Below are 22,498 nucleotides of genomic sequence, written 5' to 3'. Positions count from 1 at the left end.
AGTAATCTTTGGGAGAAAACAGAATATGGGATTGGATTGGAAAAGTACACTGTAAGATATATGCAAGTGAGTGATAGAAAGCCTTGCTAAGCATCCTCCTTGCCCAGGAGCACAAGGGGGTAAAAAGCTCCCTCTCACAGGGCTGTTAGATGGGGTGCCTAAGGAATAGGTCAGTCTCTACCATGTCCTGTACCCCTCCCCACAATGGACTAGGCACTGGTTATGGGATGGGACTCTCAGTCTCCAGGTAGAAGCAGCAAATATGGCATCTAGGGAGATACTGGAGTGGACTCTGGATTGTTGGCAATACCCAAGAGGGTCAATAACCCTTTGTTCCCTGAAACCAGCGACTGGTCATCCTGTGCCTCTCCCCTAGTCCCTCCAATCAGATCAAAGCACATGTGTCAGCAATGTATCTTTTTGCACCCAGGCTGTGCTCACTCGTGCATCAGACAGTCTAACAACTTCCCAAAAAGGGCACAAGGTGAAGGTATGATTGAGAATCTCCTAACCTGGGAAGAATGTCAGCATCACAAAAGTAAGACTCTAAATGTACAACAAAAGAACACATAGTTAAGGTGACATCACGAACAAATGAAAAGAGACCTTTTCCAGAGATAGACAAGAGAATTTTCATTAATTAAACATAAAAGGGACACCTGGGTGGCTCAGACGGTTAAGCATCTGCCTTCGGCTTAGGTCATGATCTCCAGGTCCTAGGGTTGAGCCCCATGTTGGGCTCCCAGCTCAGTGGGGAGTCTGCTTCTCCCTCTCCCTCTGCCTCTCCCCCTGCTTGTGCTCTCTCTGTCTTTCTCTCTTTCTCAAATGAATAAATAAAATCTTTAAAACAAAACAAAACAAAACAAAACAAACTGGGGAAGGGGCAGGAAAAAATAATCATCACCTCACACCCATTAGGATGGTTACAATTAAAAAAAAAAAAAGAAAAGTACAAGAGTTGGCAAGGCTGTGGAGAAACTGGAACCCTTGTGCGCTGTTGGTAGCAATATAAAATGGTGCAACCCCTATGGAAAACAATATGGTGGCTCCTCAAAAAATTCAAAATAGAATACCATATGATCCAGCAATCCTGCTTCTGAGTACATACCCCCAAAAAGTAAAAGCAGAAACCTGAAGAGATGCTGTACACTCATGTTCATAGCAGCATTATTCACAATAACCAAGGGAGGGAAGTGACCCAAGCGTCCATCAACAGATGAATGGACAAACAACATGCTGTATACACATACACTAGATTATTAGTCAGCCTTCAAAAGGAAGGGCGTTCTGGCACCTGCTACAGAATGGATGAAACTTGAGGACATTACGCTGAGTGAAACAAGCCAGTCACCCAAAGACAAATACTGTGTGAAGTACCTAGAGTTGTCAAATCCACAAAGGCAGAAAACAGAATGGTGATTTCCAGGTGATCGGGCGGGGGGAGGAAGACACTGGAAATTCCTGTGTAATAGGGATGGAGTTTCAGTCTTGCACGATAAAGAGAGTTCGGGTTCTGGGCGTGTCAAATCTGAAAGCTTGTGCTCTGTAAGACAAATAGCTCTCCTGAAAGGTTGTTCTGATTTTCTTCTCACTAGTGAAGGGTGGCAGGTTGCCCATGGCCTGCTGACTGGCTACTCTTATCATGCTGTAATCCTGCTCTCCACCGAAGCTGGAGGCCTGGCTGCCAGGTCAGTGCTCCAGGCCTACAGAAAACGGCCAGAGGGCCAACGCCAGGAGGATCCTGGCAGTGGATCTAACTCGTCCCTGGGTGGCTTCTTCTCCAAGTTTGGCAGAGCTCTGATGCTGGAGGTGGTAACTAAATGACCCTTTGGACAGAAACCTTGCACTTGGTGAAGCAGGCTTTCCCTGTGGGCACAGCTGCCCTCGGTCAGCACTGGCCTCCTTCCTGGACTGCCTCTGTGTGCTTCCCTGGGCAGTCCCTCCCTCCCTGCTTTCAAGCTGGCTGGAGCCTTTTGTGTCCCCAGAGCTCTTGGCAAACCTCCATTGATCCACCGTAGCTAAAAATACTCTAAGCAAAGGGTTGATTTTTTGGCCCAAGGCTCCCCCACCCCCCACTCCCACTTCTAACCACCTATAAGTGACATCAAGTCCCCTCTTCACTTCCTTGGAGGCCATATGGTTATCTTTGACAGGTGAAGGGAAGGAAGTTCTTGGTGTCTTTGTCACCTCAGTATGTTCTCTTATGGTTCAGGCTTTTGGGTGTCAATCTTTCGTAGCTTTCACAACCAATTTTTTTTTTTTTTTTTGCATTCTTTTGGCCCTTGTCAGAATTGGGAGTCATATGTTTGCACTCAAGTTGCTTCTTTCCTGAGAAGTCCTGGGCTCTCAATTCTGATTTCCTCATTTGTCTGGCTATTCTTGTCCCCAAGACTACACTATTTAAGTTATTGTAGACTTACGGTAGGCTTTCAGGTCTGATACAAAGAAATCTTCTATTATCCTTTCTAAATAAATATTTTGTGACTACCCTAACCTGTCTCCTCCCCCAACCAAATAAACTTCAGGACCAGAGAAGCAAGTTCTACCACCACCCTAAGCACCTACCTTCCCAAAAGAAGAATAAGTTCCTTTACTATTTTGTAAAGTGTGAACACCATCCAGTTAGAGCAACAGCCCCCTGTCTGAAGATGATTAAAAAATACATAGAAACTTCTGGATCAAGTATAGCACAGGACCAGGAATAGCTGCCTATGTGCAGCTGGGACTGGGCACCCAATTCAAGAATGGGAGCTACAATATCTTTACACACCATCAGATTGCAACCAGAACATGTCACTCACCTACGCCCAGGAGAGGAAGCATGATGGAGCAAGGGAGCTGGGAACAGAAAACAGAGACCTAATTTTGACTCCACCATGCCGTGTGACCTTAGACAAGTCACTGTGTCTACGAGTCTTAGCCTTCTCATCTGTATATAGCAATATTCCTATCACTAATAAATCGTAAGAACCAATCGCACAGGGTTGTTGGGATGGCAGTAATGAGTTAACCACTTTCTAAACTATACAAAATGCCTTTCTGTGTTAAATTGATGATGGCAGCTTCAGGTGAAAGCCCACCTGTTTGGTTCTGGTTACAGAATCTGGAGGAGAAAGGGGAACTGTTTGCAGTGGGAACAATAACGTATAACTTTAAAAAGTCATGCTGTCTAAATGCTGGCCAGGCCAGGGATCCAGGTGGTGCAAATCGGGAAGGAGAAAATCTGGAGGAATCTTATACAGAGTGCCCTGAGGATACAGGGATGCTGCCATTCATTGAGCGAGGTGGGAATGGCAGGAGTGAACAGAAGAATGGAAAGAAGAGTGAACAAAAGAAACGGAGTCATTAACTCCTCACAGATCAGTTCTGGCATTGAAGGAACTGTAAAGGGCCAGGGTCTGGAACAGAAGCTTTTATAGAAATCATCTCATTGAAACCTCCTGCTAATCCTAAAGGACTATAGGGCGCCTAGGTGGCTCAGTCATTAAGCGTCTGCCTTCGGCTCAGGTCATGATCCCAGGGTCCTGGGATCAAGTCCCGCATCAGGCTCCCTGCTTGGCGGGAGGCCTGCTTCTCCCTCTCCCACTCCCCCTGCTTGTGTTCCTTCTCTTGCTATGTCTCTCTCTGTCAAATAAATAAATAAAAAATCTTAAAAAAAAATCCTGTAGGACTATAAATTATCATCTCATGTTGCAGCTTATAAGGCCCAGAGGACACCAATAACTCCTTGAAAGCCATAAAGTTATGAAGTAAGGGAAGCACATTTCACACCCATGACTTTGGACTCGTGGGTACAAATTCCAAATGGACCCATGTTCTACCTTATGTTTTAATGTCTTTCCCCCATTTTGGAGGGGTTCCTTTCAAATGAAGAAGGAGGAGCCACTGTAACATGAAGCATACACCTCTCGTTACCTGCCACCTAGGTAACTCAACATAAGGGACCCTCAGCTCAACAGCACTGCCCGAAGTATTTCCATAGTGACAGTCATGTAGGGCACCACTGTCTCTCTGGAGCCAACAGGCAGCTGGGTGACTATCCTACCCAATGCAGGTGATGGGCCCAGCTGGGTCTCTGATTAGGATGAGACTCCTGAATGATCCCAAGCTCTGACGGCATCACACAGAGTTGTTGCCATGGTTTTGGTGAGAAGTATTGCTTTTCTGAGGATTGCAAAACACTTCATGTTCCAACCCCATGCTTGTTCCCTCCTGACAGAGTGGAAAATGTGTCTCCTTGGCTGAAATGTTCCTCTTGAGTCCAGCCCAAAGATGACATTTTTAGGAAAGTTTGAGAAGAATCCTGTGGCTGTTACTGAGTCACGATAGAGTGGAAATGGATCTTTTCTATTTAAAGAGTTTTGTGCTACTGTTTGAAAATGTCATATTGCTAGGGAACGGTGGAAATAGAAAACTTTCCATTTGCCATCAACAAAGAAAGATCATTACTGAATGAGAAACAATGGAGTGGAGGAGAAGTTTTCTTACCTGCCTGACTGAAGGAATAGGTTGCTGGGAGTTGAATTTAAGAACATGCGTCTAAATAAGCTTGGTGTTCTAGAAAGGGATCATTCATCTGAAATCCAGAACATTCAATTCTAGACCCCATTCTGCTACTACAGTTGTTACTTTATACAGGTCCCAGAATCTCTCTGGATCTCAGTGTCAATATAAATCAAAAGAAGAGATTAGATTGATCCCAATTTTCCCAATTTCCCCGATATTAAGGGTCACCTACAGACTAAAAAAAACCCAACCACTTCTTTGGTCCCTTTCCTGAAGATTAGAGTTCAGCAGGTCTGGGATATATTGGAAACGTATTTTAACAAACCTTCCAGGAAATTCTGAGGAAAAGGTAGGTTTGAGAAATAGAAATAAGCAAATACAACATGCAAAACATGAGACCATGTTTTTATACTATTTTGTACCTTGCTTTTTCACTGGCAATATATGGTTACTTTTTGTGTGGGTGTGTATGTATAGACTCTCATTTTTAATGGCTACATAGTATTTTACCATGTTTCAATATCTATTTAATCCCCTTTTATTGTACATTGAATGTTCTTTTCTCCAGAAATGATAGATTATTTTGAATTCCTACTAGGACTAGTAGAGGGCCCCCATTTCTCTACACCCCTGTGAAAGAAAACTCCAAAGTGCTGTGAGCATTGCTAAGAGAGTCTTTCAGAACAGGGCAGGAGGACATTGAGGAAAGAGGCCTGTGCACATCTCCTGTCTCAATTTTTGGAACACTGTGGACTTTTGACTTTTGTCAGTTGCACCTCCGCTACCTCCTGGAACACATCCTTCTACTTTGGACAGGAACAGAGATAATATAGCATCTGGTCGCTGAATAGCCAATCATGCCGTAGTCAGTTTAACTCTGTCAGCACCAATCATAATTCCTTCAAAACAAGTTATGTAACCTTGTGGTTTTTGCCTTTAGAAGCCTACTCCCTGCTCACGATTTGGAGCACACTTTTGAGTTTGGTTCTTTGCAATCTCTAAGATCCCAACTTAGCCTCTTCTTCTTGGTCAACACCCTTATTAACAATGGATGACATTATTAAAGAAGAAAAAAAGCTTTGCTAATTTGATAAGTAATAATGGTATCCCATCACATTTCTTAATTAGCCAAACATGTTTTCATAGATTTGTTGACTATTCATTTCTTTTGTTATGTGAATTGCCTGGTAACATTCTTTGCAAATGTTTCCATTTTTTTTCCTTATAGATTTGGGAGAGCTATTTATATTTGAAGCACATTAAATATAGTCCTCTATGTTGTAAATTTCCCCTGGTTTTAGTTTGCCATTCAATCTTGTTTGTGATGATTTTGGTATTTAACATTTCTATAGCAATCCTTTTTAAAAAACTTATGCATTCTATCTTTGGTACATACTTAGATCTCCATATCCAGATTATATATTCACTTAAATGTTCTTACATTTTTCTGGTTTTGGTTTTGCAATTGACTTTGCAATGCAACAACGTTTTAGTACATAGTATTAGAAAAGACTCTAATTACTTTTTCAAATTGTTAACTAGTTATTATAACATAATTTCTATATCAAATGGATTTTCGATACTGTGTTTGTCATATAATACAGACTTGCATAACCTTGAATCTACTCCTTTTTACTCATTCTTTGCATTCTGGACCTCAATATTTTTGTCTGTTTGGTGGCAGGCTGGGTTTATCTGACTTATTAAATATCCACTTTATAGGGTGTAGGAGTCTGATTTGGGATACTTGGAATCCCCTAGTCTAGATGTCTGAAACCAAGCCTTCAGAATGCAAGGTTTTAAGAGACCAAAAAGTCGAAAGCAGCTTCTACCCACATCAGCAACAGAGGCAACATATCACATTAAGACAGGAGTGCCAGGTATTCCTATGAACGTTTAACATACAACAGGTAGGGCAAGTTTAATCCAATGAAATCGGAGTACGAATCAATTCTGAATGTACCGAGGGTTTTCTGGACAAAGAGAAGCAGAGGAAAGAAGAGAAAACAAGCAGGGAAGAAAAAAGGGGGAGGAAAAAAGAAATGATGGTAGGAAAACAGGTTTATTTACTTTTTTTTTTTACTGTGAGAGTATCTGTCTGTATAAATATCTATTCCAGTGAAGACTATTAATTCATGTGTATTTAATAGAAAATGAGAGAGGTGTTAAATCATGCCACAACCAGGTTCTGCCCCAAGAGGGAAATAAGAGGCCGAGTATCTTGGCAGAAGCTCTGGATTTATAAAGCTATGCTTTTGGCCATTTCACGGGCGATGTGTCTCCCAAGGCTCAATATGGAGGGGATTCTAAGGAAGGCGGCGGGGAGAGGAGGAAGGGAGAAAGAGGGAAGTAAAAAAAAAAAAAAAAAAGCAAAGAAATGAAACCGATTTTCATACGAAAGTTGTGTTGTAAGAATTTCAGAATGAATCTATTTGCTGAAATGTTTAGACAATTTAGAAGCAGAAAACTGGGGACCAGAATGATCGAGCTACGTTTCTTCCTCTAATAAACAGGGTTACTACCCACCCAGGCTTCAGTTTAGGCTGTGTTGTTGGCCAAACTGGCAAGTCCCGCTGAAATCTGGAAATCTCTCCCACTTCCACTCAAGGTGGAAAACAGCTGCTTTCTCCTCCATTGGGTGGAAGAAACTTTTCAGTGCTTCTGGTAACATTACTGTCCCTAAATAACAACACTAGGTACCTTGTTGTTTCTCAATTCTTTGGCAATTGTTGCTTCTTATTTATATTATCTTCCATCTAGAATACTCCATGAGCCCAAGTAATTGTTATCATCCAAAGAACCACAAAGGCGTTGGTGGGACCTGTGAGTTAAACCTTGGATTTGGTCCACCTCAAGAAATCACCATTGGTCCAATCATCATTGGATTTGGTCCATCTCAAGAAATCACCATTGGTCCAATCATCACTGGATTTGGTCCATCTCAAGAAATCATCATTGCTAAGAACATCATCCTTACTTGTTACTTCTCCCATCCTGCTGTGGATATGCTGCCTTCTTAAGACCATCATGTTATTCATATTTGAATACACGCCTTCCTCTCAACTGTTTGTTTGTTCCTACCTTATCCTCCATTTTTTGTTAAGCCATTTCCCCTTGGCCTCGCTTGGCCTTTGGTCTCCATGCAGTCCACTTGCTACCCTCTTTGTAAGCCTCTAAGCGCCGTCATATTTTGTAAAGGAACAACAGAAGGCGTCGTCTAACAAGATTCTTTTTCTGAATCCTAAATTAATTTGTACTTAAACTTTATCAAAGTCATAAAATAACTTCTGTTTATTCTATAGTTAGCAAGTCAACTGTCTTAAGGAGGGGCGAAATAATTCAAAAATTACCCCCAAAATGGTGCATGCTAAATAAAAGACATGTACTCACTGTACTAACCATATATTCACTGTCCACAGAATCATCGTCCTCTCTTTCTTCCAATGGGCCACGGTTTCTAGTCCGTTTAGAAATGGCTCTACCTTGACTATGCAGGAAGGTGAAAAGAAGCCTCCCAATGTTGCTGAATGAACTTAAGGACTTCTTCCAACACTACTTCAAAGTATTTAACACAAAGGAATCCACCTCTTTGGGTCCCAGCCTCCTTACCCAGGAAGGGAAGGACGGACTAAATGAGAATTAGGTGCTCTCAAACTTAAAACAAAAAAACAAACAAACAAAAAAAAACCCCACCAGAAACCTTTTTTAAACTGAAATCTTACATGGAAGGAAAAAGAAAATAGCACAAGGGCAAATGATAAAAACAGAACCTCTCATGAAATGTCAGAGCTCCGTGGAGCAGAGTTTGAAAAACCATTGGATTGGATCGTCCCTAAATCCCTTCCAAATTAAATGTTATTTTTATGATTTCCACCTAAAAAAGTCTCAAGCCTCTTAAGAGATATTGCTTAGGAATAGATGGGAGTGATTCTATTCAGGAGGAGGGCGTGAGGGGTGGATTACAGTGCCTCTGCACTAAGAGAAACCTGTGCCCCCAAACCATCTTGGTCCTTTGAACATTCCCAGCAGGATGGTAAAAGCTTGAGAGCACAGGGAAGTTCCTGATTCCAGCCGAGGACCAAGCCCAGATCCCTTAGCAACAGAGGGAAGTCTCCTTTAACATCAGAAGATGGTGGTGGGCCCTCATGGCTCTGTGGCACCTTCTTACAATGGACTCCTGGTTACTATTAGAATCTTCTGGACCATGCCTAGCAACCAGCACCCCTTGGTAACTAAGGAGCAATCATTCCATCAGATCCCACGATTGCCACTTGTCTCTCATAGCTCTATACTTTTTCCATGTTCTGCATATATGACATGCCCTATGTCTAAATGTAAATTCTTTAAATAAGGATATCAGAGGACAGATGCTGAAATCCAGAAATTCACAGAAAACCAAAATGAACTGTATTTTATTTTATTAAGATTTTATTTATTTATTTGAGAGAGAGAGAATGAGAGCCAGAGAGCACGAGAGGGAAGAGGGTCAGAGGGAGAAGCAGATTCCCTGCTGAGCAGGGAGCCCGATGTGGGACTCGATCCCGGGACTCCAGGATCATGACCTGAGCCGAAGGCAGTCGCTCAACCAACTGAGCCACCCAGGTGCCCGAACTGTATTTTAAAAATAACCTGCATCCGTATTCAACTTCTGCTTTGCATACAAAATACCTAGGGGTAGTGATTAGAAGGTCACCCAACGTTCTGTCTGCTGTAATAAATCAGTGTGATGTCCCCTCCAAGTCTCACAAGAGTTCAGGGGGCCAGGCCCTATTCCTCCCACTACACAACTACGTGACCTCAGTCAAGACACTTCACCTCCAAGCTTTAGTTTCTTCCCTCATAAAGCAAGAAAGATGAGCTGATGATCACAGAGGCTCCTTGGGGTGCTCACATTTCATAACCCTTGGCTTCATTTTTGACCAGGGTCTTTGTATGTCTCCAAGCTCAGACCTCTGAGTTTTTTCCTAGACCCTAGAGTTTCCCCCAGGAGCTCACAATATTTCTGGTAATAGTTCTTAGCATTATGTCTGAAGTGCAGGGAAGGACTGGCAAGACCACAAGGCAGGACAGGTTCTAAGAAGTCAGAAATGCAGGGTCCCCATGTGACCCTGTGGTCAGAAATGTGAAATCGAATAGCTAGACAAATCTTCAGGATCTCCAGGCCAGCCTGGTGATGATGCACGCATGCAACTGTCCACCAATTCGTTCGCTCCAAAAGTATTTAACAGTTCCTTGCTATTTGCGGAAGCATCCGTAGACCCGGAAGATGAGACACAGTAATTTTAAGAATGAATAATCTAGTGGGGAAAGAGAAGACACATACACACTTGAGTTAGATAATAAAGCCTTGGGGCCACAGGTGATTACGAAGTGTTTGGATTTCATCCTGTGCAAGGTGGTGGTATGGACATGCTTTGGGCAACAGAGCAATATGGTAACATTGAGATTTCAGGATGACTAATTTTGTGCTAACACGGGAGACAGGACTGGTTTGAAGACTCTTCATGATCCATGGTAAGGCAAGAAAGTCCACTTGCATGTAGTGGGAATCGAGAAGAGAGGGAAGATTTGAGAAACAAGTGAATTACAAAGAAGAATTACTCTGTCTTGGTAATTAAGGAAAGGTGGAGAGAAGAGAGAGAAAGGAAGGAATCAGAGTATTAAAGTAGTGTTACTATGGTTATTGGTAGCCAGATAGGTAGGACTACCAGGAGTCTTTGGGGGTAAAGCTTTCATCTGTGAACTTGTCAGTCAGGTGGACACCCTAACATCATTCATTCATGCACTTCATTCATTCAATATTTATTGATCACCTAACACTATGTCCAGGCACTGTGTTAGACACTCAAGATCCAGCCGCAAATAAAGCTGTCACGACCTCTGCTTATATGAATTTTGCAGTCTAGGGAAAGGGAAGGAGATAAAGTTTAAGCAAATCATTACAACTGTGGGCATGCCATGAGAGGGAAGCTCTATGTTGTTTGGGAATCAGAGGAGGCTTTTCTGGCTCTTTCTCCCGAGAAACCCAAACAAATCAATAAATGAAGTTGTTAAACCCTGAATTTGTTTTGTGTGTGTGTGTGTGGGGGGGGTAATTTTCATTTCCTGAAGACTAGGCATGTCTCATGAGAGAGGGAGATATGCACAGTAAAGTAACTGGCTGAGGGAGGAATAAAAGAACAATCCAGAAGCCAATGATACCTTCCCCTTTCATTTTCTTCCAAATGGTTTTCCACTGGAAAGCATGAATAATCTAGTGGGGAAAGAGAAGACACACACACATTTCCACAAGAAATGCCTTTCCAAAATCTGCTATGGAAGTGGTTCTCATGCAGCTAAGATGTTCCCACTGGGCTGCCTCTCTCATTGATCACAGCTTTTGTTCCGAGGATGGCCATCGACCCAGCCGCATTGGGCTTGTTCCCGGGAATTTTGGAAACTGGACTGAGAGAGAGCAAACTGAGGAGTTTTGGGGGGTGGCCATGGTCAACCGTGTGAACTGGGAAAAGGGTGGAGCTGACTGACGGAGAGAGAAGAATGCAGTGTGGACAGGAGCCAGGGACAGGGGCCTGCAGGTGCTCCTGTCCCCAGCTCCAGCTGACTTTCCTCCAAGTCTCAACCTCGTCCCTATGGCTGAGTTCCACGAGATGCCCTATATCTTTTTTTTTTTTTGCCAACAAAGAGGCTTCCTATTGATGAGTGTTGAGGAAGAGCATCCAGGGATGGTGGATGCTGTTGGTACGACCAAGGAAAACTCTGACATCTGTTTTTAAATTGTGTTTAAACCCCTAGGGGTGTGGACTAGGAGCTCGTAAGGTGGCTATGATATGCCCACCCCAGAGCAGGACTTTGGCAGGCCCGGAACCTGGCTGACACACATCACTGCAAGCATCCTGGGTGGCTGTGTTTACGGTGGGTCCCCTCTGTACTGTGTCACCTAAAGACCACAAGCCCTGGACACAATAAAACAGCTGGAAGGTTCTTCCCTCAGAAAAGGCAGGAGTACACGTCCAGAACTTAGTCCTTGACTTTAGCCAGATTGACCTTCGGTACAACACGCGACTCTGATATTTTTGTCCTCACAGACACTGTCAGGCAAAGGACATTGGCAAGCTGTTGGCCGTGGTTGGTCAAGCAAGACTACTCCTGGAGGTTCCAGGTCCCTACTAGGGCAGGAAGTCAGGGCTGTGGGATGCATAATAGATACCACTCTCCTTTTCTTGCCCAATGGGTGGCTCCCCCAACAAAATCCTTTCTTCCACGTGGCAGTATCCCACTCGGGGCCACAGCTACCCTTCACGTGAGCAGCCTGAGTCACTTATGGGGCTGACACATCCTTCCTTGGGGGTACACAGCCATCAGACTGCCCAAGAAAGAGGACACAGGGCTGCTACTGATGTGTCCAGCCGGGAGAACGTGGCCGGATGTGCCAGGTTGCCTATGCTTTTCCTGCCCCGATCTTGGCCATGTTTCCCAAATAAGGCGGAGAGCCAGGACATATTTTTGTGTGTTCTGATGCCTGAGCACACTCTGCTCCTTGCCTTCTGACTCCAGGTACCAATAATAACTGTTCCCTGGCCAAACATGGCCCTGCATGCTGTTACCCATTTATTGATGGAAGCATCCAGAGAAGAGAGGGTAAAAATGATGACAGGGTTACTGATGTAGCCCTTTGTGGTCTGGGGATGTGGGGAGAAGGTGAGCCTGGGGTGGGGGGTACTGGACCAGCCTCAGTAGCCCTCACGATGCACAGGCATGCATGCAAGAGCCTGGGACCAGGCTCACTCTGTTCCTTCTTAATCCTAAGAGATGTTCTGACTCCAGTTCCCTTTAGGAGCCTGAGAGACATGCATTCAGACCAGCTTCGAGCCCCAGACATTCGGAGGGTAAAAACCAGGAGAATATTCAAACCCTCAAAGAGCCAAACTCAGCATTGCCACGCAGTTATTTCAATGATGAAGCCTCATGGCTCGGTCCAAAGGAGTTTTAGAAAGACGTCTGTTCACGCAAACACTGCGAAGCTATTCTTTCCCTAAGAGCCACACTCTGTTTGTCAAAACATTTGAAGAAGACTAATTCATGCCTCAAAAGGAATTTTCTGTCACTCACAAAGCTGCCAGGTTTGTGAGCTGAAGGCTTTGTGTGTTACAGTGGCTCAAGACACCCCAGGGACGAGGAAGCCAGACCTCCAGTGGGAATGCCTTGGGATTTACCATGTCACGAAGGGGACAGAAACACAGTTTGCACACTCTCCTGGAGGATGTTTGAGAACGTCGGGTGGCTCAAGCCAGCTCTGGCCAGTTTGGTGCCAGCAAGAAGCAGAACAGGGGAGCAGCTGAACATATATGGACTCTGAAGCCGGGGGTGCAAGAGTTCAAGTCCCACCTGTTTCATTTATGAGTCATGCAATCTTAAGAAATTTCCTGAAGGGTGCTTGCATTTCTTCCTCTGTGAGTTTGGGGGTAAGGACGGGGTAACTACCTCCCAACAAGGTTGTTGCAAGGGTTAAATTAGCACCTGCTCCATGCTTAGAGTGGTGCCCAGCCAACAGTGAGCACCAGATAATTCTGGGGGTGCTCTATTGGGGCTGCAGCTGATCTCCCCCAACCCCCCCCCCGGTGTTGGGAGGACCAGGGAGCGGCAGGGCCACACCGTCCCCAGAGCTGCCCCATGAGGGTCGTCTCTGTTCAGCAGCAGGGAATTTTTCCCTCCATCACAAACAGGTCCCCGAGGCACAGAACAGAAACTTGGCAACTGACATAAACAGTTTCAAACAATAATTTCAGAAGACAAATGGTTCCATTTGGGCATCCAGATTCCTCTCGGAGGCTTTCCCCACTTGTTTATGTATTCCATGGCGTGAAGCCACGAGTGAATTAAGCAGACAGCTTGCACACTCCCGGGACGGCAGGAGCGGCCTGTGGGAGAAACAACTTGCCATTTGACCTGCTTTCCTTGAAAGCTATTGCCGGGGGAGGTCCTTGAGAAAAGGGCCTCTGATTTACACCTCCCGGTGTCCACCCACTCACTGGGAGAGGTCCCCAGATCCGAGGCCTGGGGATCCAGGTTCAAGTCCTACCCTGCCATTTTTCTATGTGCGTGAATTGGAACAGGCGATCAACCCTTCCCGGACCTTGGCTTTCCATCTTTACAAGGAAGGTATTAGTATTCCCACTTTAGGTACCCATAAGGAAGGTATCATGATACCCAAAGTACAGGGAATTGCAACGGTCCAACCAAGACTCCTTCAGCAGTGGTAATTACTACAGGGATACTAACAAGGTCAGTTATCCAGAGACTCCCTGGAGAACTGGTAACAAAGGGAAAGTTAGGCTTGGAGCAAAAGGCATGTTTTATGAGGGCAAGGAAAAGGAATTCTCCCCCAGATGAAGAGGAACATTTTCATTCCACGTTGCTGGAGTCTCTCAATGTCTATTTTATTTCGAGATCCCGAGTGATGCCGGTGGCGTACTAGGCTAGCACTTAGAGCGTGCATGACTCTTCTGATTACAAAAGAAATGCATGTGCATTAGAGAAAACCTTGGGAAATGTACAAAAGTTCCAGGATGGAAAGCAAAATCCTTGGTAATGCACATGTTTAATGCTTATCGTGATACACCTGCCAATATCTGCCCTTCTTCCGATTCACATATATGCACACACACACATATATAAAATATCTATTCTACAATTTCCCAAGAATTGGGATTGTAGGATAGTCGAATATTGAAGCCTCTTTCTTGCCTTCTAGATAGCTTCCCACCTCATTAGGGATCCTTCGGGAGCACCATCTTTTATTTATTTATTTTTTTAAGATTTTTATTTATTTATTTGACAGAGAGAGAGACACAGCGAGAGAGGGAACACAAGCAGGGGGAGTGGGAGAGGGAGAAGCAGGCTTCCCATGGAGCAGGGAGCCCGATGCGGGGCTCGATCCCAGGACCCCGGGACCATGACCTGAGCCGAAGGCAGACGCTCAATGACTGAGCCACCCAGGCGCCCCGGAAGCACCATCTTAATGTGCATGCTCTATCCCATTGTGAGTGGATTCAAACATTCTCCTTTGGTTGAACATTTCAGGTTTCTCTTTCAATTTTTCTGCAGCAGACAGAACACCGCAAAGACTGAATCTTTGACCTTTCATATGATATATATAGTCTCTATATATGTATACAATAGACAGTCCAAGACTATACCTTATACACTCACACTATTATATATATAAACTGCTACATATTAAGAGTGATATATATAAGTATATATATGAAGATATGCAAGTATATACATGTTATATACCCATATATATATATATATATATACATACCTTATACCTTTCATTAATAAACTTGTACCAGTACCTCTCAAGTTTGGAAAAATAATAAATGTAGATACAGTACATTTTTTTTTTTAATGTTAGAAAGTAATCTCAGCCCTGCTGTTACACACAAGATTTTGACGCAACCAGACATAACATTTAGAACATTTTCTGTGTCTGGGACATTCCACGGTGTCAGGCTCTAATCTATGTGTTAAGACCAGAACCTTCTGCAGAGGTTGGCATTCCACTGAGTCAGAGGTTCCTCTGCAAACCCTAGGCCTCAACCTCCTGTTTTTGACTCCCAGCCAATTGTGTGCTCGACTTGCCGAATCTTCCCCTCTCCTGATCTAAAACCCTTCCAATCCGAATCCAGTGCAGGTGGCTGTTCTGTGTGAAGAAAGCTGCAGGCAGGGGGAACATTTTGTTGAGAGAGCCACTGGTTTCAATGCCAGGCACCTGCCTATCTTAACACCATGCTTCTCCTTCCAGCACATTCCTCAGCGGGATCATGTGATGAACTTGTTTCTGGGGGCCCAGAGACGAAAGTTCTGGTTCTAAATCTACGGGGTGACCTTGGACAAATGTCTCCTCATCTGTACAACCAGCTTTGTGATCTCCCAGAGTTGGTTTGAAAATAAAAGCATATGGATTGATAGGATTTTTTTTGGGGGGGGGAGAGTTAATGCACCATAAAATATATTACAGTATATATAATGTAATATACACTTTTTATACAGTCTATGGTATATAAATCAGACTGTTCCACTAGCTCCATGAGCCTCAATTTTTGCTCCCTCTGGAGAGAGCTCTTCCTCTAGGTTTTATTTTTAGATGTTATGGTATTTTCAATTATAAGAGCATAGGATCTGGATTCTCAGTAGTGCCTGAAAAACAGCCATGAGCCGTTGCTAATCCTTACAGCCAGTGGTAACCTTGCAGGGTCCCAGGGCTCTCTTCAAAAAGCCGTAAAGACGTAATCTGGACAACAACCACCCCTGTCTGGAGTTGAAAATGACAAGAAAGACTTCCATAAGAATTTTCTTGAAAGACAGAGAATAAATGATAATACATATACAGAGCACTTTATAGACTGCAGTGTAAATTCTATAATGATAATAACGATCTTCACTACTTTTTTTAAAAAAGATTTTATTTATTTATTCATGAGAGACAGAGGAGGAGAAAGAGAGAGAGAGAAGCAGAGGGAGAAGCAGGCTCCCAAGGAGCAGGGAGCCCAATGCAGGACTCGATCCCAGGACCCTGGGATCATGCCCTGAGCCAAAGGCAGACGCTTAACCATCTGAGCCACCCAGGCGCCCTGATCTTCACTACTCTTAAACACAGCCTGAGGTAACAAAGAAATGAGAACAGTAGCACATCTGAAGAGAGAGCCACAAGAAGATGGCAGGTGCTAATGTAGAAACAATGTGTTTTAGAATAACAGTTAAATGATTTAAAAGTATCATAAACTAACACACCCTATCATAGTTACACAAATGTTGATCTAACAATTAATATAGAGTTGATATTCATCTGTGAATAAAACTGCTACAATTTATCACACACATGAGCACATCCCTGAACTATGTCAAACACTTCTATGCTTTTTCACTAAAGCCTCACAGAATCCCCATGGGGAAGGCATCTTTGTTGCCACCTCTACCAAGACAGAAGTGGAGGTTTGAGAACTTAAAAGCACCGCTCAACTTCCTACAACCAGGAAGTGTAGAGCTAGGATTTGAACCCACAGCAGCCAGACTGTGGAGCCCATGCCACAGGACCAACATTTACAATTTCCAATGTTAAATAACATGAGGGGCCATGGGTTTTCAGTCATCACAGAGGAGCAAGGTTTTTAGTTTACAGGTTTTTCTTTTTCTTTTTCTTTTTTTGAGATTTTTATTTATTTGAGAAAGAAAAAGAGAGAGCAAACATGAGGTGGGGGAGGAGAGAAACAGACTCCCCACTGATCAGGGAGAGCCCGACGTGGGGCTCGATTGCAGGACCCTGAGATCATGACCTGAGCTGGAGGCAGACGTTTAACCGACTGAGCCATCCAGATGCCCCTAGATTATAGTTTGAATGTGAGCATGCTTTAGGATTGGTGGGATTTTATTAAGAACTTAAACCTCCCAGGTGCTCAGCACCCTCCCGATCTAGTTCCTCAGATAAGGTCTCTCTAAACCTCACTACTCCTGGACTTAAATAAACAAACAATGCTCACTGTTAGTTGATTTATTGCCGTCATTCCTGATTATTATAGCAGATCTAGGAGACACTGAATAATCAAAATAAGGAATATGGGAATATAAGAAAAATTAAACATTACTCCGAATCTTACCACTCAGATAATCACTTGGCGGATGGGTCTTTCTAGGCTTTTTTCTATGCATACGCTTCAACGCTTTGGGTATGTTTGTGGTGTGTTTTGATTCCTAACTTGGGGAGCTTAAAATACTTCAACTTTTCAAAGCATATTCTTTCAAAACTGCCTATGGTCAAGAAATGAGTTTGATATTTTAAAATTATTGACATTTCAGTGTGTGTTGTGTTGGGGATGGGCACTAAATTTAAAATTGTCTTCTAATATTCTAGGGCATGTCAGAGGTTTAAAAATACATAGCCAGTTTAACTTTAGTGTTCATACCCTACAAATCCCAACTTGAGTTTTTGTCTATTTGATTAGGTTTATAGAAATGTGTTCTTTTCTACTACTATGATGATGTTGTCAATTTCTCTTTAAACCTTGGGATATTTAAAAATTTCTCAGGGGCACCTGGGTGGCTCAGTTGGTTAAACATCATGATCTCAGGGTCCCGAGATCGAGCCCCAAGTTGGGCTGCCTGCTCAGGGGGGAGCCTGCTTCTCCCTCTCCCTCTCTGCTCCCCACCCCCACTCCCTCTCTCTCCTGTTCTCTTTCAAATAAATACATAAAATCTTTAAAAAACGTAAAAATAAAAACTTAATTTCATAGATACCAATACATTCTTGTTTTAAAAGATTCGAACGGTGTGTGTGTATAATATATATATTAAAAAAGATCAGATATATATTTTATATATATATAAAAGAAGATCAGATCTGCCTTCCTCCCACCCCTGGGTATCACTGTGAACAGTTTGACTTATGTTCTTGAAGACTTTTTTCTGTGTACTTATACCAATCTTTAAAAATAAAAATGCAAATATGCTGATTGTTTCATATTTTTTTTTAATTAAGTGTACGTCTTGGAGATCTTTCCATGTCAGTTCATATAGAATTTTATCTCTTTTTTGTTTTGCATTGCGTTCTATCGTATTTCATGAGTGTAGCATAATTAACCATAACCCCACTGATGGAGGTTTATGCTGTATGCATCCTTTTTGGCATTATAAATTGGGCTGTCCTGAAAATCCCTGTACACACAAGCGTTTCTTTCAGGTAGATGCCTTAATGTACCTTGGTTGATAGTAAGCTCATTTAAAATTCAATACAAACTGTCAAACTCTATCCCTTGAGGCTTTCAGACTTGCTAACTAAGGGGATTAGGTGTCTGTTTTCTCCACGCTTGGAAAATACTTGATGTTATCAATATTTGGCATTTTTTACAAATCTGATGTTTGAAAAAAATGCTTTCAATCTGCATTTTCTCGAATGTTAGTGAGTTGAATATATTTTATGTGCTTATTGACGATTTTTCTCCTTTGAATTACCCTGCTCTTTAGGTTGTGGACTTTTTTTTTTTTAAGATTTTATTTATTTATTTGACAGAGAGAGACACAGCGAGAGAGGGAACACAAGCAGGGGGAGTGGGAGAGGGAGAAGCAGGCTTCCTGCAGAGCATGGAGCCCGATGTGGGACTCGATCCCAGGACCCTGGGATCAGGACCTGAGCGGAAGGCAGACGCTTAATGACTGAGCCACTCAGGCGCCCCTAGGTTGTGGTTGTGGACTTTTAATCTTATTGTTTATACAAGTCCTTTTAACAACTTTGTCTGAATACACATTTCAAGTGTTTTCTTTCAATCTACTGTTTGATTTTTAAATTTCTTTTTGCTGATTTTTTTTTCCATGTAGCATTTTCAACAATTTTAAGTGGCCAAATACATCAATTTTTATTTCTCTTCTGGCTTCGGTAATATGCTTGGGAAGGCGTGTCTTACTCCAAGACTATAAAATGATTCTGTTTTCTACTAATATTTTATAGATTTCTTTAGCTCTTTAATCCATATGGATTTTTTAAAGACTCATTATAAAATAGTTGAATTCATTACTTCCAAAAGGAAGTCAATTTTCCCAACACACTTTCATCACATATTTTATTGCTAATTTGAATAGCCATTATTATTAGAGTTTAATAATTAGAGATTAAAATCATACAGATATACATGTGGATGAGCATATGTACACACACACAATTCTGACCCACTGATAGCATGTTTTACTCCTAATACTAATTACTACATAGGTATATCTTTTTTTTTTTCAGCTTTATTGGGGTATCATGGACAAAACTGTAAGATAAGAGTGCATGATGTGATGGTTTGCTATGCATACACGTTGTGGAAGGTTACCCACCACTGAGTTAATTAACAGGGCTCTCATCTCAGATATTTACCCCTTTGTTTGTTTCTTTGGTGACAACACTTAAGTTCTGGGCTCTTAGCAAATTTCAGTTATACACACAGTGTTATCAACTACAGTCACCATGTTATACATTAAATCCATAGACCTTATTCATCTTATGACTGAAGGTTACCAGCCTCCCTATTTCTCCCACCCTCCAGCCCCTGGCAACCACCATTCTACTCTCTGGTACTAGATATTTCTTTTATAGCTATGTTTAGTGTCTTGGGGCAAGCCTACTCTTTTTGTTGTTGGTTTTCAAAAACTTCTCGAATTTTTGTTCTCAAACTGAGATTTAAATAGTCAGCTTTCATTAAAAGTCCTAAAATTGCGGGAGGATGGCATGTATAATTTCTAGATTAACTCGTACTAGAAACAAGTCTCTTCATAACTCACTATTTAGGAAATCAAGGACAAGAATGGTAATTGGGTATATGCCTGGAGTTGTCATCCAGAATGAAGCATATTAAATCCACTTGGCCAAGTGGGCATGTATGTTGGGACGGGGGAAGGGTGGAGGGTAGGGCTGGGGGTAGGAGGAGGGAGCGTTTACGTTGTAACAGCAATGGTCATTCTGACACAGTGGAACCAACGGGGTCAGATGTGGCCTCCATCAGTTATTGGTTACGTTACTCTGACCAGGTTGCTTTGAGCCTCAGCTTCTTTGTTTATAGAATGGGGATAATCACAGGTGTCCCATAGCATTCTGTAAGGATTAAATGAGATCATAACAGTCCCACAGATAACAGGTTCTCATTAACTCCTAGTCCTTTCTTCTTCTGCTTTGATGAGGCGTCAGTCCTATCTGGTAAGAGGTGGTCCCCAAAGAGTAGATCACACAGAAGTTTCCAAAGGTGTCAGGTGATTGTGTCTCCTTTTCCTTTTTATTCTTGACTGAAAAGGTGTGAAAAGCTTACTGAACACCAGTCACCACTGAATAAGTACCCAAGATGACTCCAAGCTTGTTCAATTACACGGCCAAGCATTCACTGCCACATGGAAATTGGACTCGGGTTAAGCTTGGTACATTGCAGGCACTCGAGAAACACTAGCTACCAAAGTGGATCATAAAGATTCATAACCATTAGTCCCACGCTTGGATATTTACTCTAAATGTGGTGAGTATCCTATAAAACAACCCTGGAGAATTAAAAAGGCCATGTGCATAAAGATTTTCATAGTGATGTTATTTATAATATAAAAATTATAACTGGATCATTTTCCAACCCAAGTGGAAAAGGTTTAACAAATTACTATATACTCACTTGATGGACTTTGATAAAGTCTTCAAGACAAGAATGTGCTACTACCAGCGGCTCGAAAAACAGCTTATGGTACTATGCTCCCTGATAAAAACACTGAGTACAAACTTCTCTACACACTCTGGCTGTAATTTTGTAAAAATCTTTATGCATCTGGACAAGGATAGGAAGGAAACACAAAATAGTAAAAACTTTTAAAGTATCGAGGAGATTACTGTTCAATTAATGTTGAATAGTATTTTCTGGATCTGGCCTGTTTTGGAGCCTTCTCGCCCCGTCTAGAGCTTGAGTACCAAAAATGTTCCACATGGAACTTGACCTCAGACCGAGAAACCGGCCCCATCAGTCCTGAGGAGCACAAAGTTGAATGACTTCTGGGACGAAGAGTGTTTCCAGAAATAGGAAAGGCAGAAAGCTATGGGAGACATCCCAGTCATTTCTCCTCATCTTTGAAAGGAAGATATTCCCTGGGGCTACCTGACTTTGTTTCCTAAGAAAGAATTGATGACTTTTTACCTAAGGGGCTGAGAAGGGGCTTAGAAGGGGCTCAAGGAGCAGAAAGAACAAGAGGTAAATTGAAGGTAGAAGACTTACTTGGGTGGTAGATCAAATTGGGGTGTCAGCAAGGGGTGGTAGGCAAGACATCCTAAGTATCTGAGAGGTTATGGATCCACTCTTCATTGCTACACAGACCGAGTGATGGCTAAGTTGCCATGCATGAGCGAAGCCATTATATACACTTTACAACGTTACAGTAGTGTAAATCAGTATCTGCTGCTAGCATTACTGTTTCTTTAAATCTAAGGAGGCTGATCTAAGGGGGCTGGATACAGCAAACCTCAACTGGAGTGACTGAAATGATAAGAGGAGTACGTACTCCAATAGCGCCTATGCGGAAATGGAAAAACTTATCTTCCGTCAACCAACAGGAGAAAAGAAAGAAATTATTCTTCTTTCGGTGGCTCCCAAGGGCACTCTGCTGGGCCCGGCTAAATAAATAAGTAAGTAAGTAAATAAATAAATAAAGTCAGGAATCAGCCTTATTTGTTCTAAATTTCTGGGAATAAATGACATTTGCACAGCATTTGGAGACCCTCATATCTTACCTGGGAATAAGATATGAAACTGGTTAAGTGACATTTGACTTACTAGTTATTCCGGAGGACATCAGAATAGAAGTTAGTGCAAAGTACTCATTAAAAACAAACAAATGCTACCTGCTTAGAAAGTTGAACATCTAAGCACTGAAAACAGGAAGGCTGCAAAACAATTACTTGACTAAGAGTTTTGGGGGATTTTTTTAATCCTGTTTATCCATCAGAAGCTTTTCACTCCCCCCATGTTTGTCTCTTATGCAATTCACATGTCACCAGGTCACGTTATCCCTTACCCTATGGGGACGGGGACTTCTTTCTGTACAAGAAAGCATCAGTAATTCTGCAGAGGTCTTTCCCTCACAAATGGCATGAATAATTTTATCTGTGTGGAAACAAAGGCCCAGGGAGCAGGGCTGAGTCCTATCCCAAGGTCATGGAATCAGAGGAGATGTGATAGGACCCCCCCCGCCCCCTCATGCCCCTGCCCACGGGAGAGCATGAGTGGGCCTAGGAAGGCAGACACCTGTGAAATGCACCTGCTGGTTCCTCCTTCCGGATCTGGGCAGAGATGCAAGCTAGCTGATCACCATCTGCTAGATGGCCAGTGAGTTCTTGCTCTATTAACAGGGAAATAGAGGCAATGAAAAAACCACTTTATGCCCTAGCATCTTCTTTTCACGTTTGGCTTCCCTGAAGTATATAAAAGTCAAA

At 42.7% G+C, this 22,498-nt stretch overlaps 1 protein-coding gene across 7 annotated transcripts in view; it reads right to left on the bottom strand.

The window, feature by feature from the left end:
- MYOCD (myocardin) overlaps positions 1-22,498 on the bottom strand; it is a 94,760-nt gene that overhangs the window by 64,289 nt on the left and 7,973 nt on the right. For 4 of the 7 annotated variants that reach the window (XM_035724759.1, XM_035724765.1, XM_035724762.1 and 1 more), the window contains exon 1: positions 7,906-8,668. The exons of 2 other annotated variants lie outside the window; for them this stretch is intronic. The gene's annotated coding sequence lies outside the window, so the exon portion shown is untranslated. Of the gene's footprint in view, positions 1-1,377; positions 1,505-7,905; positions 8,669-22,498 lie in introns of those variants that run through there. One more of the 7 variants, XM_035724766.1, reaches the window with a different exon arrangement.

Source organism: Zalophus californianus, chromosome 16, assembly GCF_009762305.2.
Source record: "Zalophus californianus isolate mZalCal1 chromosome 16, mZalCal1.pri.v2, whole genome shotgun sequence".
Lineage (NCBI taxonomy): Eukaryota > Metazoa > Chordata > Mammalia > Carnivora > Otariidae > Zalophus > Zalophus californianus.
Note: the sequence above shows the minus strand (reverse complement) of the source record. Positions and strands in the feature narration are given on the sequence as shown.